Source organism: Populus alba, chromosome 5, assembly GCF_005239225.2.
Source record: "Populus alba chromosome 5, ASM523922v2, whole genome shotgun sequence".
Lineage (NCBI taxonomy): Eukaryota > Viridiplantae > Streptophyta > Magnoliopsida > Malpighiales > Salicaceae > Populus > Populus alba.
The window spans coordinates 15,983,491-15,996,541 of NC_133288.1; positions in this window are offsets into that span (position 1 = coordinate 15,983,491).

Consider the following 13,051-nt stretch of genomic DNA (forward strand, 5'->3'; position numbering starts at 1 on the left):
ACTGAGAATTTATCTTCTGCCCTGCATCAAGACATGAGCTGCACCTCGTTAGTTCTGAAAAATCGCCTCTGCAAGCCGTGTTTAACGGGGTCATTGGACCAACCTTCGCAATCCAATCCTGTGTAGTAACGATTCCAACACAACTAGAATTGCTACTAACAAATTGACTCGAGTTCTTGAAGCAAGAAGGGACTAAATGATGGGTCTATCGACAAGGTGGCAAGTTGGGCTTGAAAAATCAGACAAACAAGCAGATGAAGCATTTGAATTAGGAAATTGAAACATGGAGGTCTCTCTCAAGTGTTGGGCAAGTCCCATGCCCAAGACACTGAGAAGAGTCTGGCAGCAATGTTCTAATCCATCAGGTTGACGACACAGCGATGTGTCCCACGGCACAGTTTGGACGTAGCTGAGATCTTACGGGACATGAAGAGGCGCGCTGAAACTGGATGAATGGATATAAAATGGTGAAGAAGAAAGAAGAAGCAGGGGCAGAGAGAGGAAGAGAAGAGTAGGTTGTTTCCCATTTTTGTGTGCGACTTTCAAAACAACCTTTGTTCAATCACATGTTGGACTTATATAGAGTTTGTTATTTGTCGTGCTTTGAACAGAACAGTCAATCAATGTTGGCTGGCTGTGGCTGTGGTCGTGGTCAAAACTCACGTTTTGGTTTTGGACACGGAATACACGCACGTGCGGAAACACACAAATACAGGTACTTTATTCTTACTTTTATTACTCGGCAGGTATGTGAAAGATCTTCTTTTCTTTTCATTTCAAAAATATTTTAAAATAAATCTAAAAAGAATTAAATTTTTTATTTCAGATTAATTTTTTTTTTATATATTTTCAAATCATTTTAATACAATGATATTTAAAAATAAATTTTTAAAAATCTAAAAATATTTTGAACCATTACCAAAAAACAACACTACAAGTTTTAGAACAATAACATAAATTAAAAAAAAATATTTGAAAAAATAGTATACTTTGAATATAATTGTATTTAAAAACATCATTTTTATATAAAACCGTTGTTTAAAATAACAGGCAAGTTTCAAAATATATTTTTGCAACGCATGTACTTTTTTAAAATAACGGTTGTTTAGTCATGTTTCAAGATATATTTTTTTCTTACAAATTAATTAACTTAAATAAAAATAAATTCAAAATCCTATAAAGATCTAATAGTTAAAGATAAGATTCAATATTTAATGGTTAAGAAAGAAAGATGATATAAAATGATGTTGTAGGAGAGAGAAATGAAAGAAGAAGAAAGAAAAAAAAAAATAGGTCACCAAAGACACATCGGACTTCATTTTCAAACATACCTAAAACCATTATAAATTTTGACGAGATAATTTTAACTACATATTGGAAGAATGCCAAATAAGATCATAATTAACATTGAACAAAGTGCTTAATAAATTATGATCATGTTTGGTGGTCTTTTAATATAAAATTAAAATCGTTTCATTAAAATCTTTCTAACGGTACTAAATATGTTAAAAATAAAGTTCTAGTGTGTCTCTGATGACCTATTTTTTATTGATCATTTTGATCTTGAATTTCATTTTGTATCCATTAAATTTTCATTAGTTTTTAGATTATTTTTTTTAATATTAATTAATTAAATTAAATTAAGAGTGACATGATTTTTAAAAACAACTACTATTCTCGATAATAGTTGTATTCAAATTGTCTTACATTCCATAGACTTTTATCAAATTACCTTAGAATTCTAAAATACCCCTTATTGATTTCATCTCATACGTCTCATAAACCTCCCGTCCCGCCGCCCCCTCAATTAGACCACCGTAATGTCTTTGGTTTGCATTAAAAAATATTGTTGTTGGATTGATAAAATTATAAAGTATTGCATATAGGGCAAATTTTATTTAGAAAACACAACTAATAACGTCCAATTGAAGTGGTTGTAGTCAACTGCATGTAGCTTATTAAAAATTAAATTAAAAATGAATTTAAATGAGCTCTTGATTTTACTGTTGATCATGAGATAGATTACTATAGATTAACATCAGTTATTTAGTTTTTTTTTTTATTTATATTATTTTTAATTTCATCCTTCAAAATTATTTTATTAAGAATTAAATTTTAAATTTATTTTGATTTATTTTTATGAAGTTCTTGTCTTCTAAAAAAATCTTGACATTGAAGAAGTGCTTAATTTTGGCATAAAAAAGAAGAAGAAAAGAAAGCACAATAATTTCATTATTTTTAATAGATTGAAAATTAAAAGATCAAAATTTAAAAACAAGAAGAAATGACAACCCTTTTGTTCTCCCCTTTTTTTTAAAAAAAACAATACACTATAGTCTTAGCATTTTTTAGAGAGTCTAGCCTTAGGATTTTTTCAAGCTTTTTTGTTTTTAATCTTTTTAGTTTAGCTATGAAATATTTTAGTCTAAAAAAAATTATTTTATTCACATTTCAATTTTTAAATTAAAAAAAAAGAAAAGAAAAGAAATTGTTAAAAAAAAACAACGAAAAAGAGATAAATTTATCGGTTAGACACATCTAATAATGAACATGATTTTTTTTTGGTATCAACGAGTTTGTGTTTCTTGAGAGAAATTTAATAAGAGGGTGTTTTTTCTATAAACATGTTGGAAAAAATAAATTGGGATTCTTTTAGTTTTTTTTTTTTTTAATTCAATTGGTTATTTTTTTTTAGAGTGATTTTTTGATGTGGGAGGGGGGGATTGAGAATGAGTCTATTAAGTTTTTCATAGTGTTTTTTTTAAAGTATTTTCAAGTAAAAAATAAGTTGGTATTTGGGATTAAAAAAACTTAGACCTCATTATTCAATTAGGTGACTTGTTATGAAAAAAAAAAAAACATTTAGAGCAGATGACTCCTTTAGAAAAAATAAACAAAAACAAAGCTAGTAACATGATCCTAGCTTTATTTTTGATGGACTAGGTGTGCTAAGCACCTATGATTGCATATTTGGCTAGTTTTGTTTTTTTTTTTTTAAATTTGTTTTCTTGAATTTAAATTTAATGTATTTTAAATTAATTTATTATAAAATATATTACATGTATATTATTTTATTAAAATTTTAAATTAATTAATAATATATTTCAAAAATTATTTTATTAAATACCATTCAATTTTTATTTTGTTTTTTAAAAGGAGTGTAACATTTTTTTAAGAACATCAATAAACATTATTTTTGTACAACCAACCACGATCTTTTTTTTTTTTTTATCAGGTTCCTTTCATGCGAGTGTTAATTTTTATTATCATATAATTAAATAAAAATAAAAAAGTTATTAAACTTAGCTTCGGCTAAAGGCATTCGAGGGGATGACCGGGACAAATAAATGATTAGCTTCGGCTAATGGTATCCGAATGGATGATCGGGATAAACGATTGATTACCTTTGGCTAATGGCATCCGAGGGGATGACCGGGACAAATGATTGATTAGCTTCGACTAATGGCATCCGAATAGATGACCGGGACAACGGTTGATTAACTTTCGTTGATTGGCATCCGAAGTGGATGACCGTGGTGTGTGAACGGTTAACCTCAGCAAATGATGCCTTAAGAGGATAGTCGGGTTTAAGATTATGGTTGATTGCAAAAAATTGGTGCATCTATATGTACTACGAGTTGATTATACCAATTACATGAAGAAACTATAAATGTCATGCTTCAAACATGGGATAATGTTAACGCTTCATTAAATTGCCAGACCGTTTAATTATCATTATTATTATTAAGTAATTGCATTCTCTTAAATGTTTTGTACTGCAGCAGGGACGTCACACCAACGAGGCGCCTAGGAAACCCAATACATGGTGTCGTACCCGACATCGCGGCGGCCCTAAAAATAATTTCTCTTGAATTATTTATGGAAAAAGAACAGATTTCTGGCATCCGGTTCTTTTAAGAAAAAAAAGTCTTGTTTGAGGAGTCACCACCTAGTATTATGGTTACTAGGAACCCTAACTGGTCAACAGAGATTCTATGACTCGAGATTGGTTACGTAAAAGGGAAGATATTATCACCCCTTAAACGTTCTGCCTAAGGCAGACTGCATTGTTGATTTTGTCTTAAATTGCTAAATATTTATTAATTTATGCTGTGATGATTTGTTTATAATATTCCTGACTCTGGCGCCAGTGAATATTCGAGCTCGAATAATTCCAACTCTGGCGTTGGTAAAAATTCGTAGCTACGACAAAAATTAGATCAATATATTTTTTTTATTCCCTACTCTAGCGCTAGTGAATAAATAAATAAAAATAAATTTATTTTTTACGCATGCACATATTTTTTATTTTTCTAGCTAATTAAAAATACAACGAATAAAAATAATATAAATTTAAAACCAGTATTTTTATTCCTGACTCTGGCGTCAGTGAAATAAACCAATAAATTTACATTATTTTTATTCATGCATACACATTTTTTTTTATTTTTTTTTATTTTTCCTGCTTTTTATTTTTCTATTTTTTCTATTTTTTTTTATTTTTGGGGCTGCATGGTAAAAAAAAAAGGTTCGGGTCACTGGTCCAAACCAGTGACCCGGTTGCCACTGTTGCATGCATGCGTGAATCACTCACGCATGCATGCAACAATAACAGGTAATTAATTTAACAAAAGAAGAAAAGCTGAAGAACTTACCTGGCAAGGCTGAGGGAGACGGCTGCTTCAAGGGAAGACTGTTGGATGTCACGGTGAGGAAGAGCTGCTGGGGTGGCGCAGCTGTGGGGTGAAGGCAAAGATGATGTAGATGGTGACGGAGGCTGGCCCGACTGCTGCTGCTTCCTCCTCTGTGTTTTCTCGTTTTCGTCTATGTTCGTCTTCTTTCTTCTCCCTTCAGCCCCTCGGTTTTGTCATCCCTGCTCTCCTTTTTTCTGTTCTCAGTCTCCCCTGCTCTCAGTTTCCCCAGTTTCTTCTTTGGTTTCTTTCTTCTCCGGTTCTGTGGTTTCCCTGTCTTTCTCCTCCGTTGCTCGTGGCCTCCTCTGTTTCTTTGAGAAGAAACAGGGGAACGAAAGTCAGCTCTTTTCTTTTTATTCACTCCTCGGTTCTGTCCCTTTTCCTCTATGCTGTGTTTGCTCTCTTCTAGTTTTCGTTCGTCCTTTTCTCTAACTCCCCCCCTCCCACTTTTCTCCAGCCGTTTTTTCTGGTTTTATCCTCCCTTAGAATGCCATCCGGTTGATCACGTTCTCTGTTTTAATGCAGGAGTAAAGGCAGCAGTTTTTTTTTTTTTTTTTTCGGGTGAAGAAGATGAAGAGTGTTGAGGTTATTTTGCCTTTTGGTCCTTGATGTTTTGAAAGTGTTGTAATCAAGCCCTTGGATAAACTTTAATTGGACCCCTGCATTTCAGTGAATTTTAAGTTGGTCCTGGGATTTTAATTTTCGCAATTTGGACCCCAATTAAACCCCAAACTTTGATATTTCTTCAATTAAATCCCTAATTGGATTAATTAAATTAAATTTCAAGCTTAATTAAGTCCAAAAACTTATCAACTCTCCAATTAAACCCTTGATTGGATTAATTAAATTAAATTTCAAGCTTAATTAAGTCTCAAAACTTATCAATTCTCCAATTAAACCCTTAATTGGATTAATTAGATTAATTTTCAAGCTTAATTAAGTCTCAAAACTTATCAATTCTCCACTTAAATCCTTGATTGGATTAATTAGATTAATTTCAAAGTTTAATTAAACCCCAAAGCTTCTAATCATGTTGCCCTTAACCCAAATTTTAATTCATTCTTTATTTATTTCATTTTACTTTTTTTCATCATTATTATTTTTTTATCATCATTTTTTTTATCCTTTTCAGTAAATGAAATAATAATAATAAAAATAAGAATGGTCAAAAATTGAGTTATGACACATGGGGACCTACTTTTATAAGGAATCATGTAGTTGCATTCTAAATCACGATGCATTTTGTATGAATCGATGTACTGAACGTATAAGTTTTATTAGATTCTTTTGTTTAAATTCGTGATGACTATTAGTAGGATAGGAATGCAAACTCATGTCTATGTATATATATTTTTAATGCGAACTTCTAATCATGCAAACATAATATTATATGTTTATGTAAGATTCACTTTTAAATGAAAATGTTGATTATGTTTGTTTTCCTGGAAAGTGGTTTCCGGAAACCACTTTCCAAACTTTCCTGTGTTTGTTTTGTCATTAGAAAAGTTGGTCAATGGAAAACACTTTTCGGTCAAAGAAAAATTTGGCTTGGTTTCTAGAAAAGTGTTTTTCTGGAAAATTTGGGCAGAAAACACTTTCCGGAAGTTGTGAAAAATTTAGAAATGTCATATTATTCGCTGATTATATCAAATTTGGTCCTCAAACTTTTTGATTGCTATATATATATAACAAAAAATAATATTTTTTATATCAATACTTTGAGTTATAATAAAAATAATAATATTTATAACACAAGTAATAATATTTTTGATATGAACACTTTGAATTGTTTGAGAAACAATAATATTTATAACACATTATTATATTAAGAAAACCGAAGTGGGGTCGGGCATGGACGCGTCCAGGCCCATCTCCATGTTGGGGAGGACGCGTCCGAGCCCGAAATGGGGTGGGGCAGGAACACGTCCAGTTCCCACTTCATGTTGGTCGGGGACACCTCCAGACCCAAAGTGGGGTTGGGATGCTACGCGGCGGGCTAACTATAATTCTGAAAATGATTTTAATCATACTCAAGCTAATGAAGTATCACTCAAGCTAAGATGAATTATTATTTTTCATACACACATACTTCGTGAATACGATAGGAGCGAAGTAGACTCACACCTGCAGCAAGATCTGAAGGACGGGTTACAAGCATCGATGCTGATATTTCCTATCAATTCAACGGGAGGAAAAACCAGTTCCTCTCCTTTCCACTGGACGTTGCTTGTCTTCGACGTGGAAGCCGGGACTTGGACATTCTACAATTCTTGGCTCAAGGGCAATAGTAACGACACCAACTTTGTGTAGGATGCAAAAATGATGGTATGTATTTTGTATGAATCGTTGCATTCTAAATCACGATGCATTTTGTATGAATCGATGTACTGAACGTATAACTTTTATTAGATCCTTTTGTTTAAATTCATGATGACTATTAGTAGGATAGGAATGCAAACTCATGTCTATGTATGTATATTTTTAATGCGAACTTCTAATCATGCAAACATAATATTATATGTTGATTTTTATTGATGTATGGATTGTATCTTGATGATGTGAGGGAACAGGTTCGCCGATTACCGACACGATGTGTGTCAAGTGTAAAAAAAAATTACCATTGTTTTGGACTTCAAAAGCCGGGTTGTTACAGTTAGTCATTGTGAATAAAAAATGAAAAATAATATATAGTTAAGGGAGAAGGTGGGAGAAGGCGGCCATTGAAAACTGGAAAAGCTGCAAAAATGGTGATGGGATAAAAGATGTAGTAAAATGGAAGTGATGGATGGAATAATTCAAAATAAAAACCATAAGAATTAAATAATAACATTCAAAAGTCAGATGTTGTAGCAAGCTTCATGATTTATGGTGCCTTCTCTCTTGAATAAAATTTAAGGACTCCGGTTTTCGGTCTTCAGCGGCCTCATTAACTGTTTTCATCATGGTTTCGGAAGAGCAGCATGGGTTTTCCTGACATGGGATAATATTCAGCATAAATACTATTTTTTATAATAAAAATAATAATATTTATCACATAAATAATTATATATTAAAGAATTCCAAGGATGATTATAACACAAATAATAATATTTTTTATATCAAATACTTTGAGTTATAATAAAATTAATAATATTTATAACACAAGTAATAATATTTTTGATATGAACACTTTGAATTGTTTGAGAAACAATAATATTTATAACACATTATTATATTAAGAAAACCGACGTGGGGTCGGGCATGGATGCGTCCAGGTCCAACATGGAGTTGGGCGGGGACGCGTCCAGGCTAATCTCCATGCTGGGTGAGGACGTGTCCGGGCCCAAAGTGGGGCTGGGCGGGGACACGTCCAGTTCCCACTTCATGTTGGTCGGGGACGCCTCCAGACCCAAAGTGGGGTTAGGATGCTACGTGGCGGGCTAACTATAATTCTGAAAATGATTTTAATCATACTCAAGCTAATGAAGTATCACTCAAAGCTAACATGAATTATTATTCTTTCATGCACGCATACTTCGTGAATACGATAGGAGTGAAAGTAGACCCACACCTGCGCGCAAGAATCTGAAGGACGGGTTACAAGCATCGATGCTGATATTTCCTATCAATTCAACGGGAGGAAAAACCAGTTCCTCTCCTTTCCACTGGACGTTGCTTGTCTTCGACGTGGAAGCCGGGATATGGACATTCTACAATTCTTGGCTCAAGGGCAATAGTAACGACACCAACTTTGTGTAGGATGCAAAAATGATGGTATGTAACTACCCTTTTCGAAACAAAAAAATTGTGTTACTTTATAAGGCATACAAAAGCAACATTTGTTTCCTAGCTATTTAAAAGGCATAAAAGTTTTACTATTGACTACATTACAGGAAATAAAATATTGACTAGCTCATACACATGGTAAAATCGAATGCAATAATCATGTAGATGCAGAAACGACATCATACACGCTTCTTTCCTGATAACCATAGCAAGCGTGATCAGACTGACTAAGTGGCAATATCCTACCAGGGTTTTGAATTTTGCTTCCCTAACAGTTTTGGTGTCTTTTTGTTGAGAACTGAGTTTTTTTTTTTAATTGTTTTAGGCACAGTCGTGGACACTAAAATCTGCCACCCTACAGAGTTTGACTTCTACCTTAACAGCCATGCTAGAATTCAGGTAAAAGATTCTGCCAACAGTCAACACGTTGAAATAAGTGATCCTGCTTAGGATATGGCATCCAACTCGATTAAAAAATAAAATATCAAGTCTTGTTTTTCAGCATCTATACTTGCAGGGAACTAGCAGACATACACACTACCATGTGTTGGTTGATGATCCTAGAAAAGAGACTAGAGTTCTTCTGAGTTTTGACCTGAAGGAGGTTGGTTATTATCTTGGGTTTAGCTGTGTTAAATCCCAATGTCTTGGGTCTGGAAGGCGTGTCGGACCCAATACACTTGGACTTGACTAATTACCAAGTCCAAGTATACTGGGTGCGGCATTCATGCGGAACTCACACTGCCTTGGACTTGGTTGACTGCCAAGTCAAGTGTATTGGTCCGGGACGGTTGCGGACCTAAATAAAAAAACCGCTCAGATCATGTTGTAACAGCTCCCTAAGATGGGTCTGGCTAATGAAAAATGGAAAAGCTACAACGATGGTGATCGGATAAAAGCTGCAGTAAAATGAAAGCGATGATATTTTTGGGTTACTCCAAAATTTTTAGTGAGATGATATTTTTTTTTGTAACTTTCTCTTAGTGATTTTTTTTTTATCATATCTCTCATGGAATTAGCTTAAGTTACTGAACCATTTAAATTTCATGTGTACTCTTGTATGATTGAATTTACTTGTCTTTTATATTATTCTCTTGTCAATTAATTTAAAATTTAAAATTTGTTTATTCTACACAAGACATATAATTGCCCATACAGGCTGTATAGTCTCGGAGCCATACAATTGATGTCATACTCAGTATGGAGGCTGGATAACACGCGATAAACCCCCTCTCCTCTGGGACAAGAGGGGTTTTTTCATTTATGCCTCAGGAGGTAAATAAAATTAGATCAAAAAACATTGAAATAAATAAGAACAAAATATAAAAAATCTAATATAAAATAAGGTTGTGATATTGTTTTATGTATTTGATAATGATTGCAAGATATTTTTATATAAAAAAATTAATTAAAAAATATTAATATTTTTTAATTTTAATATTAACATATAAAAATTATATAAAAAATCCTATATATATACGTTATATAGAGACACACACACACACACAAAAATTTGAATTACAGTGTCAACAGTTTTAACCTGTACCATACAAGGCAGTATGAAAGACTCGCAATACACGTGGTGCGTGCTCTGTCGGATTCCAAGCATATGCGTATTTAGCTTCAACTAGATAGATATAAATGGGGTTTAGCAAATAAATGCATTTTCAACGTGTTTTTTCTTCCTTCTTGATCCCTGACCCTGAGCTATAACTAGTCTCCATCTGTCTCTGATTGAACCTTGATGTAAACGGACGTCTTATACTACTAGCTCCTGTGTTTTGCATGCTGTCTAGGCTTTTCACCAGGTTTTCTCTTAGCACAGATACGCCTGCATCAACTGCGATATTTTCATGGATAGAGTACTCATGAGATCGTACGGCCACTATTGAGACGATTATGTGTACGTAGGGGAAAAATCATTTTACTTGGAGAGCAAGCTGGAACCTATTTGGTTCGATTTCAAACCACTCATTAATGGTGTGCTGATCTCTCTACCTGTCACTTTCTAATGCCACTTTCTTTTGGAAAGATTAGATTAGTCCCCAATTATTCATAGTTATTCTAGAAAAAGATTTCTGCTAACCTTTTTGGTCCTCTAACGTTTTACTTTATCATTAGATCCCCATCTATATAGCTTGTTCTCCAATTACATCCTTTTGTTAAAATAACTAGAATTTAATGTTAAACATTGCATGTGCTTGTTTCTCTGACTTCAAAAACTAGTTTCGCTTTTGGTTTTTTTTTTTAAATAAGAATATTTTAATCTTTCATATCTAATATTGAATCAATTAGACTCAATTAATTACTTGTTTGGTCAGAAGATCCTCCGAATATTTTTATTCTTAATAATTGATTAATCTTGATATTTCAAATCTTCTCAAATGCAAAATTCACCATGCACAGTTTTTTCTTAATTTAGCGCATGGGCAATCATAGTATAGTATAAAAATTGTTGTTATAATTGGGTATTTTCGTACCTAAGAGTTGAGAGAAATTAAGGTAAGTTAAAAAAAAATGACTACCAAGTGCACTACATAATGTTGTCTCCCGATTACTTTTTAAGAAATTGTAGAAAGAATGTCTTTGAGAATAATAGATTATGGTTAGTGGAGAGATTGACAGGTATATCTGCAGACATACACACTACCATGTGTTGGTTGATGATCCTAGAAAAGAGACTAGAGTTCTTCTGAGTTTACCTTGACCTGAAGGAGGTTGGTTATTATCTTGGGTTTTAGCTGTGTTAAATCCCAATGTCTTGGGTCTGGAAAGGCGGCGTGTCGGACCCAATACACTTGGACTTGACTAACTACCAAGTCCAAGTATACTGGGTCCGGCATTCATGCGGAACTCACACTGCCTTGGACTTGGTTGACTGCCAATTCCAAGTGTATTGGGTTCGGGACGGTTGCGGACCTACCAATACCTTGGACCATGGTCCGGACTGCCAAAGTCTATACGTTTACAAAAAAATAAATAACCCTAATAAAAAAACCGCTCAGATCATGTTGTAACAGCTCCCTAAGATGGGTCTGGCTAATGAAAAAATGGAAAAGCTACAACGATGGTGATTGGATTAAAAGCTGCAGTTAAAATGAAAGCGATGATATTTTTGGGATCTTTAACTCTAAAATTTTTAGTGAGATGATATTTTTTTTTTTGTAACTTTCTCATAGTGATTTTTTTTTATCATATCTCTCATGGAATTAGCTTAAGTTACTGAACCATTTAAATTTCATGTGTACTCTTGTATGATTGAATTTACTTGTCTTTTATATTATTCTCTTGTCAATTAATTTAAAATTTAAAATTTGTTTATTCTACACAAGACATATAATTGCCCATCAGGCTGTATAGTCCTCGAGCCATACAATTGATGTCATACTCAGTATGGAGGTTGGATAACACGCGATAAACCCCCTCCTTCTCTGGGGGACAAGAGGGGTTTTTCATTTACACCCCCCGGGATGGTGTCATCCCAAAAATAGTACAGCTCCAAATTGGGCTATTTACCCATCTTGAAGTCTTGGTTGAGCCGTAGACCTCACCACCCATATCCTCATTGTGCCTTCACTTTTTCACAGTCGACGGGTCGTTCCCATCATGCAATTTTTCATTGGTCCGTTGTACTACAATCTTGTGACAAAGGAAAAAGAAACAAGGGATTGAAGGTCCCCCATCAAACCCTACTGCGATCAGGAAAAAAAATATTCAAAGTGCGCGCGCCCTGAACGAAGGATCCTTCTCTTTCACCCTCCTACAAAAAAAACCGTGTTACTCCATGTGCTGTCAGAATAGGTCACAACTTCAGGACCTTCTCCGGGTCTCGTTCTTATGAATTGGAACTTTGAATCATGCGCGTTTCTCAGAAATCTCTCGGCACATCCGCAATGACACAGTTAGTTGGGCCGTTATGTTCTGTACCACTTTCCCCAGTCTCACGTATAGCACCTATATCCCGGTCTCCTTACAGGATACAACAGATATCTATGATATCCCCATGTGTGAGCGACAATACGCCGGCAGGTAGCTGTGGTCCTTTGACCTCAATTTGCCTACCGCACGTACTCTTCTTTTCTCAGTTTTGCGCCCTCTCTTGTGTCCTTCTCAATTGTCAGTATGTAAACTCATCATCAATCATTTCCATTTATGTGCATAGCGCCTGGCATTTAAGATGAACATTTACCATTAAATTAAAAACGGTATCTTTATATTATTAGGTATGTTTATTATTAAACATGCTTTAGTTAAAAGGGTTAATATATTTCAACTGCAAAATGATGATATAAAATTACTATTAGAGTGTAATACACTTTTAAGAGTGAACTATCACCACCCCTACTTAACCAGCCTTATTCACTAGTCCTTAGTAATCAAAGATTTAAAATAGAAAACCCAATTTTGTACTTATCCTCAACAAGAGCAAGTTATTCATCAGTTCAACATCCAATTAATCTATCCAGATAAATTAATACTCTTATTTATAGAACTTCCGTCCAATGTAAACACAAGCATCATTAATAAACCTTTTGTCCTTTAGTGCGCTCAAAGTTTATTCGATCACAGTGCACATACAAGGGTGAGTGGGTGGT